This window comes from Pollicipes pollicipes, unplaced genomic scaffold, assembly GCF_011947565.3.
Source record: "Pollicipes pollicipes isolate AB1234 unplaced genomic scaffold, Ppol_2.1 Scaffold_946;HRSCAF=1095_pilon_pilon_pilon, whole genome shotgun sequence".
Classification (NCBI taxonomy): Eukaryota; Metazoa; Arthropoda; class Thecostraca; order Pollicipedomorpha; family Pollicipedidae; genus Pollicipes; species Pollicipes pollicipes.
The window spans coordinates 72365-87840 of record NW_023597094.1 but is presented as its reverse complement, the minus strand read 5'-3'; positions in this window follow the sequence as shown (position 1 = coordinate 87840).

Genomic DNA, 15476 nt, shown 5'->3' with positions numbered 1-15476 from the left:
CACGACTACGAGGAGGTCAGTGTCTGTGGCGGCCCGGCGCGCGGCCGTCCACGCGCGCGCGCGCATCGCTGCTCGGTGCTGGGGCTCCTTCCCGCAAGAGGAGCTGCCGTGATGCTGTTTGGCACACCGCTGGGCGCTCCTTTGGTCTCGGCTCGCAGGACGCGCGCCCCTGACACCGTCTCGAGCAGCGCTGTACTGCGATCCGCTGGTGGACGCCGCTCCTGGGGCCTGGGTCTCGAGGCGAGACTCCGGCGCGCCTGCGCGTGGCGTGGCATAGCATGACACAAAGCGAGGCCTCCAGCTGTAGGAGGTTCGCGGCACCAGAACTTGCGGTTGGCATTGTCTCTTTTCAAGATAAACTTCATCACTGCAATTTTCGAAAGGGTGACACTAATACTACCTTTACGGTCACGTACATATCATCATCCCTGCCGTCCTCTTTGTCTTTGAATGGTTGAATGCCCTGAGGCCATGACGTCCCCTTAGTTGCTGTGGTCTAGTCCCGTCTACGAATTGATTATCGGTTTGTCGGCGCTAGACTCGCGGCTGCCATTATGTTACAGATGTCAGTGCTCGCTGATACCGCTTTCAGACGAGAAAGCATTAAATCGGCTGTTATTGCGGGGACCTTACGGTGCAATCAGCGGGTCACGAGCGTCAGCGTCCGCTGGGGACTTACCTGGTGGTGTGGATGTAGGTCAGTAATTACGGAGTGTAGCCGCGTCCCGACATTTGAGTTGAGCCTGAGAAGTCGAGCTTTGGCAGTTCGAACTGTGGTATCGACCCATGCGTACGTTATTAATGCAATCGGAACGATTTAATAGGATTTCCCGCCCCGGCCAGGAAATGTTACCGAGGCTGTGCGCATCCCCGGGTCCTGTCAGTATGAGTAAGGGCCCTTTTCCGAACGCTTGCTTCGCTTCAATGCTTTGAAATATTTCGAAATGTTTCCGAAAGTGTGAATAAATGTTCACGTCCGGAAAGCCTCAAATGAAAATTTTGGTTGCATTGACTGACCTAAATTAGAAACGCAAGCAGCCGGAAACAGTTCAATTGGTAAATATGTGTGCATTTGATAGACATAAATTGCTCGTTATTATTGACTGATTTTCGCAGTAATGTGTTACTGCCGGTAACGAGATGTCCACATCTAGTGTCAAGGGATCAACGGAGGAACAATAAATGGAATGATCTTTTCAACATTGTGATGCGTCAGTCATCGTTCAGCGCGTTCCGATACTTTCCCTACCAATGGCCTGAAGTGATTAAAATTCGCACATTATTCACCGCAGATGCAAGTGCTGAGGCTTGCACCTGCTGACAGTTCTAGCTATGCCTGTCCGCCCCGGTGCCGCATGACTCATGCCATTGAGCGGGTCAGCACCGCTCCCGGCCGGCGCCGTCCGGCGGGACGCGGCCACTCGCCTGCCGGCACCTGGTGACCGGCTGACCCGTGAGTGGGGCCCGATCCTTCGCGCCGGCCGCGCCGTGCCGTTCAGACGCGGGGACTGCGCTGGCGGGCCCGGGCCGGCCGACGGGACGCGACGGTAGCCGGCCGCCGCGGACCCGGCAGCTGAGGACGGCGCCAGGTGACGGGAGGTCGCTCCGGCGCGCGGCGGGACGGACCCTGCCGCCGGCGGAGCGAGCTGGCCGGATCGATGGCCGCCCCTGGCTCGACGGCATCGACCGCGCCAGCGGCCGTCGCCGGCGAGCAGGCCCGCTCGGTGACCGGTGACCGGTCACCGAGCTCACGACTGCCGCTGCCGGTCCCGCTGTGGGCGGCGGCGGCTGCGGGCGAGCCGCTCGACAGCGACCGCCGGGCGCCCGGGCTGGCCGGCCACCCGTCCGACCATTGGCCGCGAGGAAACAGGCCGGCTGGCGACCGTTCGTTCCGTGTCAGTGTGTCTCAGTCTGTGGTGGATGGAGCAGGCGAGGGTGCCTTATGGCGGCGCTGATCCTCGGTACCAGGCGTAGCTCCACGGGTGCCCGTTCGTTCCCGTGTCGGAATGCGTCAGTCTGTGGTGGCTGGAGCAGGAGAGGCTGCCTCACGGCGACACCGAGCCTCGGTACCAGGCGTAGCTCCACGGGTGCCCGTTCGTCCCGTGTCGGAGTGCGTCGGTCTGTGGTGGCTGGAGCAGGCGAGAGTGCCTCGCGGCGGCGCCGAGCCTCGGTACCGGCGCCAGCTGGCCGCCGCTCGGCCGCGGGCCGACTGTTCGCCGGAAAGCCGGTATTGGCGCACCACGGCCAGGCTGCTCATGTTCGTCGCGCAGCATTAACATCGCGACGTGCCATTGATCCGATCGCGACGGCGGATATAATGATCGGCTGATGCGACATCAACGTGTAACGACCGTGACAATGAGTGCTGCATAAGCTGGGCTTCAGTGTACGATCCTATATGTCGGCGCTTGGGGTGAGGATGCGTTTTCAATTATGTTTAGATTAATTCTTTTCCTTTTCGAACTAGTGGTGGGAGCAGTTGTCATATGGGACCAAATGGGAATAAGTGCGACGAAAGCCAGCCAGCCAACGATGCTTAACAATTGCACTTGCTTGCCAAAGTAAAAGCATCGCGGATTAAGTCATTGTTTGGGCTGCCGTTCCCGTCTGGCGTGCTAGTATGTACGCCACGTTCGGTCCGCACGGCCGTCGTCAGGTATTGTGGGAGTCTTTTGGATGACTGAACAATACCTTATTTTCAGCCATGTACGCGTCACAGCCTGACCTATTATCTTCTTGAAATTGATGGGATTCGAATCAGGATCCTCTTATTGGGAGTCCATCGCTGCACCAATTGAGCTAACCGGAAAGACGGTTAGTTCTGTTGCTCGAAGGACGGTACGGTTGACCGGTCCCTTCGGGTTTCCTCAGTTGGTGCAACAGGACTCGCAATCAGAAAATCCTGGTTCGAATCCCAGAATTCCAAGGACAGAATTCGGGTTTTGACGCAGCACCTGGTTGAAAATTAAACATCACCTAGTCGTGCTCACGACTCCACAACATCTGACGACGGTCAGGGAGTTACCTGGCGGAAGCGTTGTATACCTATCAGCACAACAGGCGAGGAGGATGGTCTTAACAATAACAAGTATAACAATTAACAGAACATGTTTGTCATGTTAATACTCATGTATGTTATCACCAATCCCTCGACTCAATCCTTCCGTAATGCTGTAATCTGGCTTCAAAAATATTATTGCGTACGCTTTAACGAAGCGAGACTGGGAGGTGCAAAACACGTTTCATTTCACTACAATACGCACGCACGCACGCACACGTACGCACTCACACGTGCCCACGCACGCCACGCACGCACGCACGCACGCACGCACGCACGCCGCGCGCGCGCGCACACACCACACACACACACACACACACACACACACACACACACACACACAACACACACACACACACACACACACCCACACACAACCACACACACACACACACACACTACACACCACACACACACACACACACACACACCACACACACACACACACACACACACACACAACACACACACACACACACAACACACACACACACACACACACACACACACCACACACACACACACATACACACACACACACACACACTTTTCTTACCACACTCGCTTTCTTACCACAAAGCGATGACACAAAGCCCACTAAAATTGCTACGCAGCGGGCATATACGACCGCAACAATCCACACTTTAAGTCCTCGCTTACCCTGCCCCTGCCCCCCCTTTTATGAATACACGCGCAAGCTGGAACCCTAGCGCGGGCCCGTTGACGGCCATCCAGAAGCCGTTGAGTAGGGGACCTGCAGTCCCGACCGTCCGGACGGCTGGTGGCACGTGTCTTATTCTGCACTCGTTCTGGTGGTGAAACTGAATCCTTTGCGCTCGCTAACTAGATCACAGATGTGGTTTGTTTCTGGCTACGTCGCTACCTAGAAATCCATGTGGGTCGCACTGCGTCGTCCATTATTTTCACCAGTGATGCGACCCCTTTGTGTGAACTGCCTTGCAGAAGTGAGCAAGGACCCACAGCTTCGGCGTAGTGTTTTGGTATCATTGACACCCAAAGCATGGCGTATGCACATTACTATTAATTCACGTCATTTCTACTTTCGAACTCGCTGATTAATGCGGCGTTGGTCCCGTGTGCATGTACAGCTTTGCCAGTCGGACGCGTTCGGCTGGATGAACCACGTGACCCGGGCATAGCTGGCGGTTTGTTTGCGTGCAGACGTGCCAGTGCGGCAGCCGGCCAAACAGACCGAGCGCGCACCGTCGGCTGAAGACACGGGCTGCCGAGACGACCACGGCCTGTAGCGCGCGACAGTTCCTTCCGAGTCGATCTCGGGCGGGCGGCGCGAGCTCGCTCTAGTGCGCGCCTCTCCCACGCGGGGCCCTCGTGTGTGCACTGACGCCATCACTCGAGTGATGCCCGTTTGGCGCAGCATCCAAACTGAATCGCAGAATCGCAGCATCCAAACTGAATCGCAGAAGGGTCGCTGGCGGGGGCGGGCGGGGGCGGAGTTTCCCCGCCACGCTACAGGTGCTCTGGCTCCCCGCCAGCTGACCGCTGTCTGCCGGCTCGGCCAGACACAGCACGCCCGGGTGGTTGAACTCGGCGGCGTTGAATCATGCGCATCTCCTTGTGTTTCGTTCTGGTGCGCCCGCTGGTCGTCGGCGCGCTTCGTCCGTGGTTTCGTCTGCTCAGAGCAAAGTACTTGCCCTTGTTAGAAGGGATAGGTGTCACTTAAAGCTGTTTTATTTGTAAGACGGTACTGTTGACATTCCTTGTCGGATATCCAGGAGAAACGAGATATACATGCATTGATATTTCGTCCACATGCCTGTCAGTCAGCTGTTCGCGGGCGTGAGGCCGCCATCTGTTTGCTACCTGGGGGTCAGTTAGCTGCAGGCGGACGTAGCCAGCTGTCTGTGCTGCTGTCTGCCTGCTGTCTTAGGGTCAATCGGCTGCGCGTGGATGTGGCCAGCTGTATGTGTCTGCCCAGCTGTCTGCTGTCTTAGGGCCAGTCAGCTGTTCGCGGGCGTGGGGGCCGCCAATTGCTATGTCTGCCGGCTGTCTGCCGTTTGAGGGCAGTTACCTGCACGTGAGCGTGGCTAGCTCTCTATGTCTGCTGGCTGTCTGCTGTCCGAGGGTTAGTCAGCCTTGCACGTGGGCGCGCGGCGGCCGGGTGGGCGTGCCGAGCGAGCTGTTGCGGAGTCCAAGGTCCGGCCCGTGCCCGTTGTACCGGTCTGATCCGGAACTGACGCCCACCCTCTCCCATCATCTTCTTTCCGAAAGTCTTGAGCGCGTTCTGGCTACAGTTTATCTCGAAGAGTTATCCGCAACGTCGGGAAATTTTCCGGAGTAATGTGCGGCACTGCCAACACGGAGAAATATCGCAGATAATGATCCGTGCCGGGCAAAAACCCTGGGTAATTTTAAGAACATATTAAGGCGGGATTATTTTTCAACATGTCTAGCTATGACCGCTGGCCATGTATAGTGCATGTGAGACAAAACTAGTGGATCATTTTCGAACCTGCCGAACGTGAAAGGAAAATCTGCGTGGATGATTATCGGAGAGATTAGCATTCGTTGAACAATCTTCCCTCGGCCGCGCGCGCTTTTGGTGTCCTCGGGAAGATCCTCGTCGGTTTTCTGACAATCATTGGAGGCTGACCGCGTGTCGACCCGCATACTCAACAGAAACGCTTCGTTCAGGCTTTGTCAAAGAAGGTCACTTATGCCTCGCGATTTTTGGGGCTACTAATTTATGAAGCATGGCCATCGGATGTTTTCATTCCACGACTTCTGTAACGCGAGAGTAATGACTTGACTGGTGAGCTGGGTATCCGTGGCGGCCGTGCCCTCTGTGTCACACATTATGACATTGCTTTGAAAAGTTTTGGGAGTGGCAAACTGCAATCTTTTGAACTATTGTGCATCGGGGATTCTTTTTTCGCCACGTCTAACTATGACCGGTTGGCTGTATGTAAGGGTTTTCCTAATCAGGTAATGCCTAACATATCATTATCAGATAATTGTGGGTGGTAACCACCCCTGCAATATTTTATGCCGATTTACGTTTTGCTTGGCATGGTCTACAAAACCAAGCACCAGCAACGCACCAGCAACCAAAATGCCTTCAAAAACGAAACGTGGAGATGGTTTGAGACAGCATGCAGTCGTCACGCCTTGGAGTACTCAGGATTCTCGGTCGGAGGTCTTGTGGCGATGGTTTGAGACATCATGGCAGTCGTCACGCCTTGGAGTACTCAGGATTCTCGGTTAGAGGTCTGTGTCGGTGTCCGATCCGTGGCAGCGCAGCTGGTGGCCGAACTCCGCCCCGGTGGGTCCGTCGCCAGGCGCCCCCGGCCTCGCCCCCTTCCGGCTTTCCCGCTCGCCGCTCGTCGCTGCGCGGTCGGTATAGTGGCCGCCGTCCACTCGAGCCGTATCTGCAACGGCAGCCGATAGTGACCGGTGGGGCGATAGGAGCGGCCTGCGGCGGCAGCACGTCAGTGTCCGCCGCGCCGCGCCACGATGGCCTCCTCCGCGTCGGCGCCGGTGGCTGTGCCGGGCCGCCGGACACGCACCACCTCCGAGGCGTCGCGCGAGGGCGGCACGCCGCGCTCCCGGCTACGCACCATCTCCGAACACCAGGTGGACGACGAGCCCGTGGAGCTGGAGCCGTTCCTGGCCGAGCACCGCAGTCCTGCCGTAGGTAGCCGGTTACGCTGCCCCTCTGTAGGCAGCCCGGCCACGCCTGCCCTCTGTAGGTAGCCCGGTCACGCTGTTCCGCCGTAGGTAGCCCGGCCACGCTGCCCTCTGTATGGTAGCCGGGTCACGCTGTCCGCCGCCGTAGGTAGCCCGGCCACGCTGCCTCTGTAGGTAGCCCGGCCACGCTGTTCCGCCGTAGGTAGCTCGGCCGCTGCCCTCTGTAGGTAGCCGGGTCACGCTGTTCCGCCGTAGCCCGTCACGCTGTCCTCTGGTAGCCAGTCTGTTCCGCGCCGTAGGTAGCCCGGCCACGCTGCCCTCTGTAGGTAGCCGGTCACGCTGTTCCGCCGTAGGTAGCCCGGCCACGCTGCCCTCTGTAGGTAGCCCGGCCACGCTGTTCCGCCGTAGGCAGCTCGGTCACGCTGCCCTCTGTAGGTAGCCCGATTACGCCGTTCCCATGGGTAGCTGGGCTGCACCGTCATCCATGTGTAGCGCGGCTATGCTGTCCACCATGGGTAGCCGGACCACGCTGCCCCTAAAGGTTGCGGGGTCTTGCTGTCCTCCATGGATGGTGGTGTTATAACTGTCCTCCGTGGGTAGCCGGGTCGCGCTCTCCTCCGTAGGCAGCCGGGTCACATTATCCTCTGTAAGTATCCGGGTCACAGGCAAGAAAGGTGCGAAAAACGGCAGATACTCCCATAAGATGCATGGCATATTTGACACGTGAGCTCCAGCCCTCAACATTATGTATTGGCGATTGACAGTCAAGGCAGCGAGCAGCGGCCACAGCATGTGTGACAATTTGCATTCATGATTGTTGTTCTATAGTTAGGTGGTCATAATAAGTGAGGATATTTTTCTTGACATGCTGTTCATGTTCTGTGTTTTGTCATTGGCTTGAGTTCCTGGCCGATGTTGGCGGCAGATGGAGGATACAAAAGCTCAAGCCACATTTCCGACGATGTTTTGGACCTAGAGTTAGCTGGAGATCGTTTCATTCTTACTATTGAACGGTGTGAAATGGATGAGAAGCGTCAATGTAAAGCCATAATGTAATAATCACAATTTAATGGCAATGAGCCGTCAATGTAATACAAATACCGACAGCAGCTACCCGTTTGATGATGCCGATGATGATATCACGTTAATGTGATAAGGTATATAGGTAGGGGGCTAGGTGTTTGCCTGCCTACCTACCCAAGTAGGTAAGATGCTATCAACTATCATCGTTAAATCCGGAAGGCAGCAGTGTTCCTCATCTCAGAACCGATGTTTTCACCTGACCACGATTCATATATGGTTTTTGATGAGTATTAGTATAAGTAATAATCAAGAGTGAAATTAACAGTCACACATAACTCAATAACGAATATGTGCCTAGGGCGGGCCTAGAATTTCACTAAGTTAAGGCTTCTGAACTTTTGAGGTCACATTATGGAATGAAACACGACAATATTTCATGAGGAGTCCTACCTGGACTGTGCTTTGTTCTGGAATTTTCGTATCACGTGAGCTCGTATGTTGAACAATGGCTTAGCTAGGGTTCGTTCGTAATTTAACCTTTTGCATTTTGGCTATTGTGTAACTATGCCCTCCGGTACGCACTGGTCAGAAAGAACGGCCCCTCACCGCTGGTGACGCTGTGTTTTAGCTTGTACCCATAAGGGAAACCATCCGTTTGTTCAGGACTTGTTTTTCAAATATTTCTGAACGATTATAACGTGATTGTCAACGACATCCGACTCTACACGGTGCGTTGTCGAACCCTCCAATCCAGCGCCCATTACCATTGGTAGCTACGTTAACACCCAATCAAAAGAACCCTGCCCGTTTATTATGCGTAAAACAGTGTAGGGGCGACCCGCAGTTATCGTTGAGTATGAATCGGGATATCGTGCAGCGAAGCATAACATTTTTTAAAGACAAACCCCTGCCTGAAGTAGCATTATGGTGAAGTCGATGACGATTTGGAGCACTTGTTAACGGAATAGGACGATGTTTTTGATGTTTTGGTTCGCGATTACTGAGGTTGTCCCAGGCATATTTCCGAATTATTCCCGATTTTAATGAAGTATGCTTTGAACGTTCAGTGTCTTCATATTTTCCTATATGTAAGCAAAATGCAAGTCAGCACTAAAGCGAGTCTACGACTTCCGATCAAACCAAGAACTACCGATTTCCGATGGATGCCGTTGGTGAGTTGACTTGTGTACGCCTCGCAAGTAACCACTTCGTGAATTCGGTGACTCTTGGTTCGTGAACTCGCTTTATGATACTATGTCCTGGGCCATCTCGCGATCTGCGGCATGGTTGACTGCAATGCTGCTAGTCAATGTCGAGTGAACTCCGAACGGAAAGTGCTGAACAACTCGCCAAAGCCTCATTTTAGTCGTTTAAAATATGTTGAACAAGCGTCCTATCCTTAAAAACCCATGAGAAACCATGACACGTGTGCCACTTGTCTCGCGTGACAGCCTCGGCCCTGTTAGTGGGCTTTCAGATGGAATGATGCGATAGAAACCTTTCATCTTATGTTAGGATGCCGGCCAAGCTAGATACGGTGGCCTTTCGGCTTGACGCGGCGCTAGATTGGAGCAGAGCGAAGGCTCCGGTGCCGCACAGCGCCTGAAATAGAACCGTCACCGGGTTTAGCACGCCATGTCGGCGGCAGGATCGCCCCGGCCGACCCGGCCGCCCCTCTGACGGCTGAGTGTAAGCGAGTCGTCCGTCCCCGAGCGCTTCCGCCGTCGAAGCCGCCAGCCGTGCCGTGCGAGGCGTGCGGGGCTCGGCCGGGCGCCGGCGCGTGCCGTGAGACCGAGCGTTGCCGGGCGCGGCCCGCCCGCCGCCGTGTCACCGGCGACCGTCGGAGCGCGTGCCGACGGCGGCGCCGGAGGTCACCGCCGCAGGCCACCGGCGGTGCACCATCCGCTGGCGGCGCCGCTGACAGTCGTCCGGCCGGGAAATCCGGTGCACCGTCCGCTGGTGGCACCGCTGACAGTCGTCCGGCCGGGAAGTCCGGTGCTGCAGACGGCCGCAGGAGCAGCGCGCGCGCCACTTAACGCTGTCGTCTTTGGTTACGTGGGCTTTTGCTGGAGCTTTGTCGTCCGCTCTGCTGTCTTGCTGCGGTTGCCGTCTTGTTTCATCCGGCGGGGCTGTTTTCCCGTTTTCCCGTTCTTTATTTTAATCGCGTGTTCATGCTGTGCTGTTTTACGCCCTTGCTTTAAGCTGTATCTTTCATTTGCCAGTGTTCTGAGCCGCGGTGAGAGGTGCCACTTGTCTCTGTTTCGCCCGTTCTGAGGCTCGCCTTCTTTCTGCAGGGCGAGAAAGGCATCGTGATCGGCATTCGCCACGATGAGAACTCCAACCCGTCGTCGCCGTCCTCGCCGATGGCGCCGCCCGGCGTCAGACAAGGTGGGGACCGAGCGGGCGTCGGCTCCGGGCAGCGAGCCCACGCCAGTGCCGCTTCTCGGGCGGGGGCCGCCTGCGCTGATGGGAAATCCGCGTGGCGTAAGCTTCATTCTGGGTGCTGTGAAAACTATGTGAGACGAAATGATGTAGCGTAGGTGTTCCGGAGGTCGATTGTATGATCTTGCTTATGGAGCTTATTGCAGGAACGTCGCTTTAGCGCCGTAACGTTGCATTCGGCTGAGATGTAGGCCCTCCATTATGCCGCGGACCAGTGGAAATCTGTACAGCCGGGCTGTGGGAGGAGGGCGGGGGCGGGCGATGGTTTCAGCAGCCCAGGCCGGCTCGTTATCGAGAGATACTGCCGACCGGAACACGGCTGGGCTGGAGACCATCAGCAGGCCCTTGGGAATGATCGGATGTGGAGCATACCCACCGTTCTCAGGATAGAACGACACCCTTTCGACGCCATGCATGGTGGCCTTTTCGTTATCTTTGTGGAACCGGCATGCGTGCAATTTTCGACCGACGAAGTATTCACCTGCAATCTGTCTTCGTGGCGTCGCTGATCGGTGCCTGTAGAGAACTCGCGCTCACGTGAGGCTCCACTGAGCGCGGATACCGGGGGTCGCGCGCCGGCGCGCCGGCTGCCGCCCGTCCCCGCCGACCGCGGCGCCGGCCGCGCGGGCGTCCGTGTACACCCGATGACGGTCAGTGGTGTACACTGTACAGGCGCCGCGTGTCTGCCGGCACTCTCGGCCGGCGACTGCGGCCATTGTTGGCTTTAGCCGGCTGTTTTGCTGGCCGAGATGAATGAGACATCTGGGGCGGCGTAAACGGTGTCCGGCCGACAGGGACCAGGCCGCGGCGCCTGACACTGCGCGGCCCACGGGTGGGACGGCGCTGCAACAATGAACACTTAGCCACGAGCTGCCAAACAGCGGGCCGCGTTAACTGCGTGTCGTTGACGGCCGTGTCGGCACCTGTGTGGAGAGCGTTGGAGCTGACGACGGCTGGGAGGACCGCAGCGGTCGCCGGCCCTGTCTGGCCGCCCCGGCGAAGACGCTGCCGGCGCGGTCGGCCCGTTGACAGCGCACGCGTGGACGGCGGAACGGCGGCGGGCTCGCTCACGGGCGCTCGTGCCGCATGCTGGAACGTGCCGGTGGCAGTAAGCTGTACACAACGGCATTGACACAGTCACTCGAGGTCAGGATATTCTGTTGTAGAGCTACTCTTCGATGGTGTATTAATTCTCTGTTTGTTTGTTTGCCACTATGGCTGTCGGACCATGCTCTCTTGATGTTTGATGACTTCATAGGCATCACGGTTGCGGGGCAGTTTCTTCAAAAGGATGCGCCTTCTTTGGACTTACGCCTGAAAGCTGCCTAAAACAAACCAGTGGGATTCAGACTTGGCTTGTTATGGCACCCCGGTTTTGGCTAGCCGGCAATGCGTAAAGGCGTTCACCGCGAGCGAACGGAGTTTGCCTCACTCGGCCCGAACTGCACATCTCCGAAGACAAGAGCATTTTCGTCAGAAAAATTTACACGCCAATCGATGCGCCAACACACTGAAGCTCTTGTATGTAAATGCGGCGTCGCAGATCATCGGAAATATGTAACAGTGATTCATGTTAACGAGTGTGAGGGTACGCTCTGGTGAGTTGGCTTTACTCAAAGGAGCTTGCAAAAGGCCCCACATGACAGCATGCGTCTGTCTGCGGGACACAAGCGGAAGGAAGCTTACCTGGTTTTGAGATGAACGTTAGGTCATGATCATTTTTCACTGAGTTTAGAGATCAAAATAAACTCATCACGTTTATTCCTGGTTAGCGCGGGCCAGATTTGAACGTGGGTATCAATCGTAGATTACTTATGATGGTTTAATGACCCCATGTCACCGTCTTGTTGGATTACAACGCGTTGGAATATTCAAACAACCATGTACGAGCACGGGACGTGGATGCCACAAGCTGGCAGGGTATGCCGCATGTTTGTAAACGATGTCAGCCACGAAGTAAAAATCGTATATTTGATCGATGAAAGGGCAAACAGCTGCGAGTGGTGTGAGCTAAGGCCAGAAATACGCGAACATCCTTCTGTCTTTACCCACCATCGACGTTGATTAATTTGCACGCCTTTTCGAGTGGGGTTGTGACGAAATGAACCGTTGGTTAGATGTCGACAACAATTGGAGAGTGGGACACAACTGGCCTCACCGCAGGCTTAGTTGCAATAATGCTGATCTATAGGGCGTGATGTCTTGCACCGCTTCAGAGAGGCACGTCCGCTTCCCCTCCCCTTCCGATATTCGCCTTTAACATTTGTCCAAAATTTGCAGCAGTTCTCAACAAGACAGCTTATGTGTTGTTCTATGCATGCGCACAGAGATGCACATAGTTCATACAAATTCATGACGATTACAACATGAACGCTTTTCTGATCAAGGATCAAGTGTGGATACGACAGCATTGTATGGCTGCAGGGACCTCAGTGGACGTAGGGCCCGGCTGTCCTTTTCCAAAGTCTTTCTTTTCCCGTTCCGCACTCCCACTCTCAGTCACTCTCACAAAACACGAAGTCTTAGCAACGGAAAGTGGCGACGGCTCTCCATGGGAGAAGAACATTGCTGGAAATTGCTCTTGTTGGCAAAGAGAATTACTCTCCACATGGAACAGCTAGAAAGAGTTCACAGAAAAAAAACAACAAGATGCTCGTACTGCTCCGTCTTCGCTGCACAGTGTGCGGAGATCTTGTGGCGGTGTGACACCGGGACGGGTTGAGGTCAAAAGGTCAGACATTAGGATCGAATGGCCCTTGATGTGACCTTTGAAAGACCTTTGATGTGGTCTTGGTAAAACTGCCCAGCTAGCAGTCAAGTTCAGAGCGACCAAGCTACACTGCAGACGCAGGTTTCTTCTAGATCCCAGATAACAGGGCATTGGTTTTCCTTTACAGCCGTCAAATTGGCTGTGAAATATATGCAACGTACAGACTGCTGGGTTTCGAAGTGGACATTGTCAGAAGTAGATTCTGAGTGAAGTCAGTACCACGTATAATTCACCTGTGTATTATACGCGGTACTGTACCGCGTATAATATGATGCACGTGCCAGATGACCTGTAACCCGCACCGAGCAGGTGTTTTACTTACATTTGTCAAACGATGAGGCCCGACGGATCCCCTTTTGTCTGGAAACCAAACACGCTGGAGCCTAGCGAAAAACGTCATAAGGTCGGCTACTCAAAAGTGTGCGAAATATTTCTGTCAGTGGGAGTGGATTTGAAGAGTCAGACTAGCCCATCGAGGAGGCATTACAGAATTAAGACATAGCAATGACTTCATAATTATGTCCTGTAGTGGACAGCGTAAACACATTACAACCTCTGAGGTTTTGTCTGCTTTCGTGCCTTTTGTATATGGGTTAGACACCTGAAGGGCATAACGTTCCAAACCGTTCCTGTGGTCCGGACCCGCCGACCTCAGTGGTCATCACGCCGATGGTCCGGACCCGCCAACCTCAGTGGTCATCACGCCCATGGTCCGGACCCGCCGACCCTCAGTGGTCATCACGCCGATGGTCCGGATCCGCTGACCTCAGTGGTCATCACGCCGATGGTCCGGACCCGCCGACCTCAGTGGTCATCACGGCCGATCGTCCGGACCCGCCGACCTCAGTGGTCATCACGCCGATGGTCCGGACCCGCACGACCTCAGTGGTCATCACGCCTATGGTCCCGGACCCGCCGACCTCAGGGTCATCACGCCACGTCGTGGCAGCGAGGAGAACGGTGGCTGCATCGCTCTTGGCACGCTGAATGGTATGCGTTATAGTGGCCGGTTTATGGGTGCGACGAGCTACCCTCGTTATGCTAGGGCGGCATCAAAATGTGCCACGTTAGGATAAATAAAACAATGACAGGAAGTCCTTCCGAATGCATATTTACGGATGGCGTGCGCCATCCACCCGCCCGACCGCGAAAGCAATCCACTTCATCACCTGCACAGAAGTCATCACTTCACTTGTGATCTATGAGTAGCGGGACTTAGAGTTGTGACAAAAGTGTGATAAAGCTTGAAACATGGATAAGACAGTAGTATTAGCCTTTTCCTCGGAAAAAAACAGAAGTGAGATATAGTTAGGTTGATATTTCGGCAACATGCCTCTATCGAAACAATAGCAGAAGTGAGACTTTTGCCACAGGAATAGCATGAATAGCAGAAGTGAACACTTCTGCTATTGTTTCGATAACGGCATGTTGCCGAAATTTCAACGTAACTACATCTCCATTTTCCTGTTTCTTTTCCGGGAATAAGGCTAATACTACCGTCTTATCTATATGAATAATGTTCCTCGCTAATACACTGATGAACTTACGTAATTTAGTGCTTGAAACCATGTTACTGAACATTTCAGCACCACGCCTTTGATGCTTTAAGAGCTATTCCTGAGAAACCTGGGCAGACTCGGAGCCCCTGGCCACCGTTCGGTGAGGGCTCAAACATGTCGAAGCGTTCCACCTTTAGTTCTCCGTGAAATAGCTCATATAGGCGTCTATATTGCTGCGGGTGATCCAAGGGGGAAATTAGGTAGTTTCTTGCTTTGTTGTTTGATGTCAAAATGCGTTCCTATGTGCTTAAGGGAGGGGGGAGGGCAACTGCCATATACGGCCATTGTGGTATATCGCTTTTCTTAAGGTCGGAGGTCCGTTACGTAGCTCCCTCACACGTCAACAGGGCCGGCGCGACGCCTCGCATGGGCGTTATGACGCCAATTGCTCAACGTAGCATGGCAAGCGCGGTCAACCGGCCTAACGAGATACACTGCCGACGGCCAATAACCCAGCACTGGTCTTGATTCCTCCCATGGGTGTTCGCCAGACGCCGTCACGCAGCCAAGAAACAGGACAGTGTTAATGAGAGGCTGGCGACCATCGCGATGTGCTCTGTAGCACCGCAGTGCCGCGGTTTCCGGCCGGGTGGAGCGCCTGCTGGTCACCGGACGCCCGGCCCGGGCAGGACCGGTGAAGGGCTTGCTGGTCCCGGACGCTCGGCCTGGGCAAGACCGGTGGAGCGCTGCTGGTCCCGGAATCCCGCCCTGGTCCCTGCCGGTGGCCGGGCTGTCCCGTGGCCTCGCTCGGGTCCAGCGGCAGCCGTTCTGGCGGGCAGGCGGACCGCTGTGCGAGCTTCCCCGGCTGCAGGCAGCAGCGGTCCGGCGTCGGGGTCGCCCCGCTTGTTCGGCGTCAGCTGTCGCTGGCGGCGCTATCGATTGCGCGTGGAAGCAGCCTAAGGCGGAGCGGCGCTATGGGAGCGGACCAGCCGACAAAGGCTCCGGGCTTGCCGCTAAG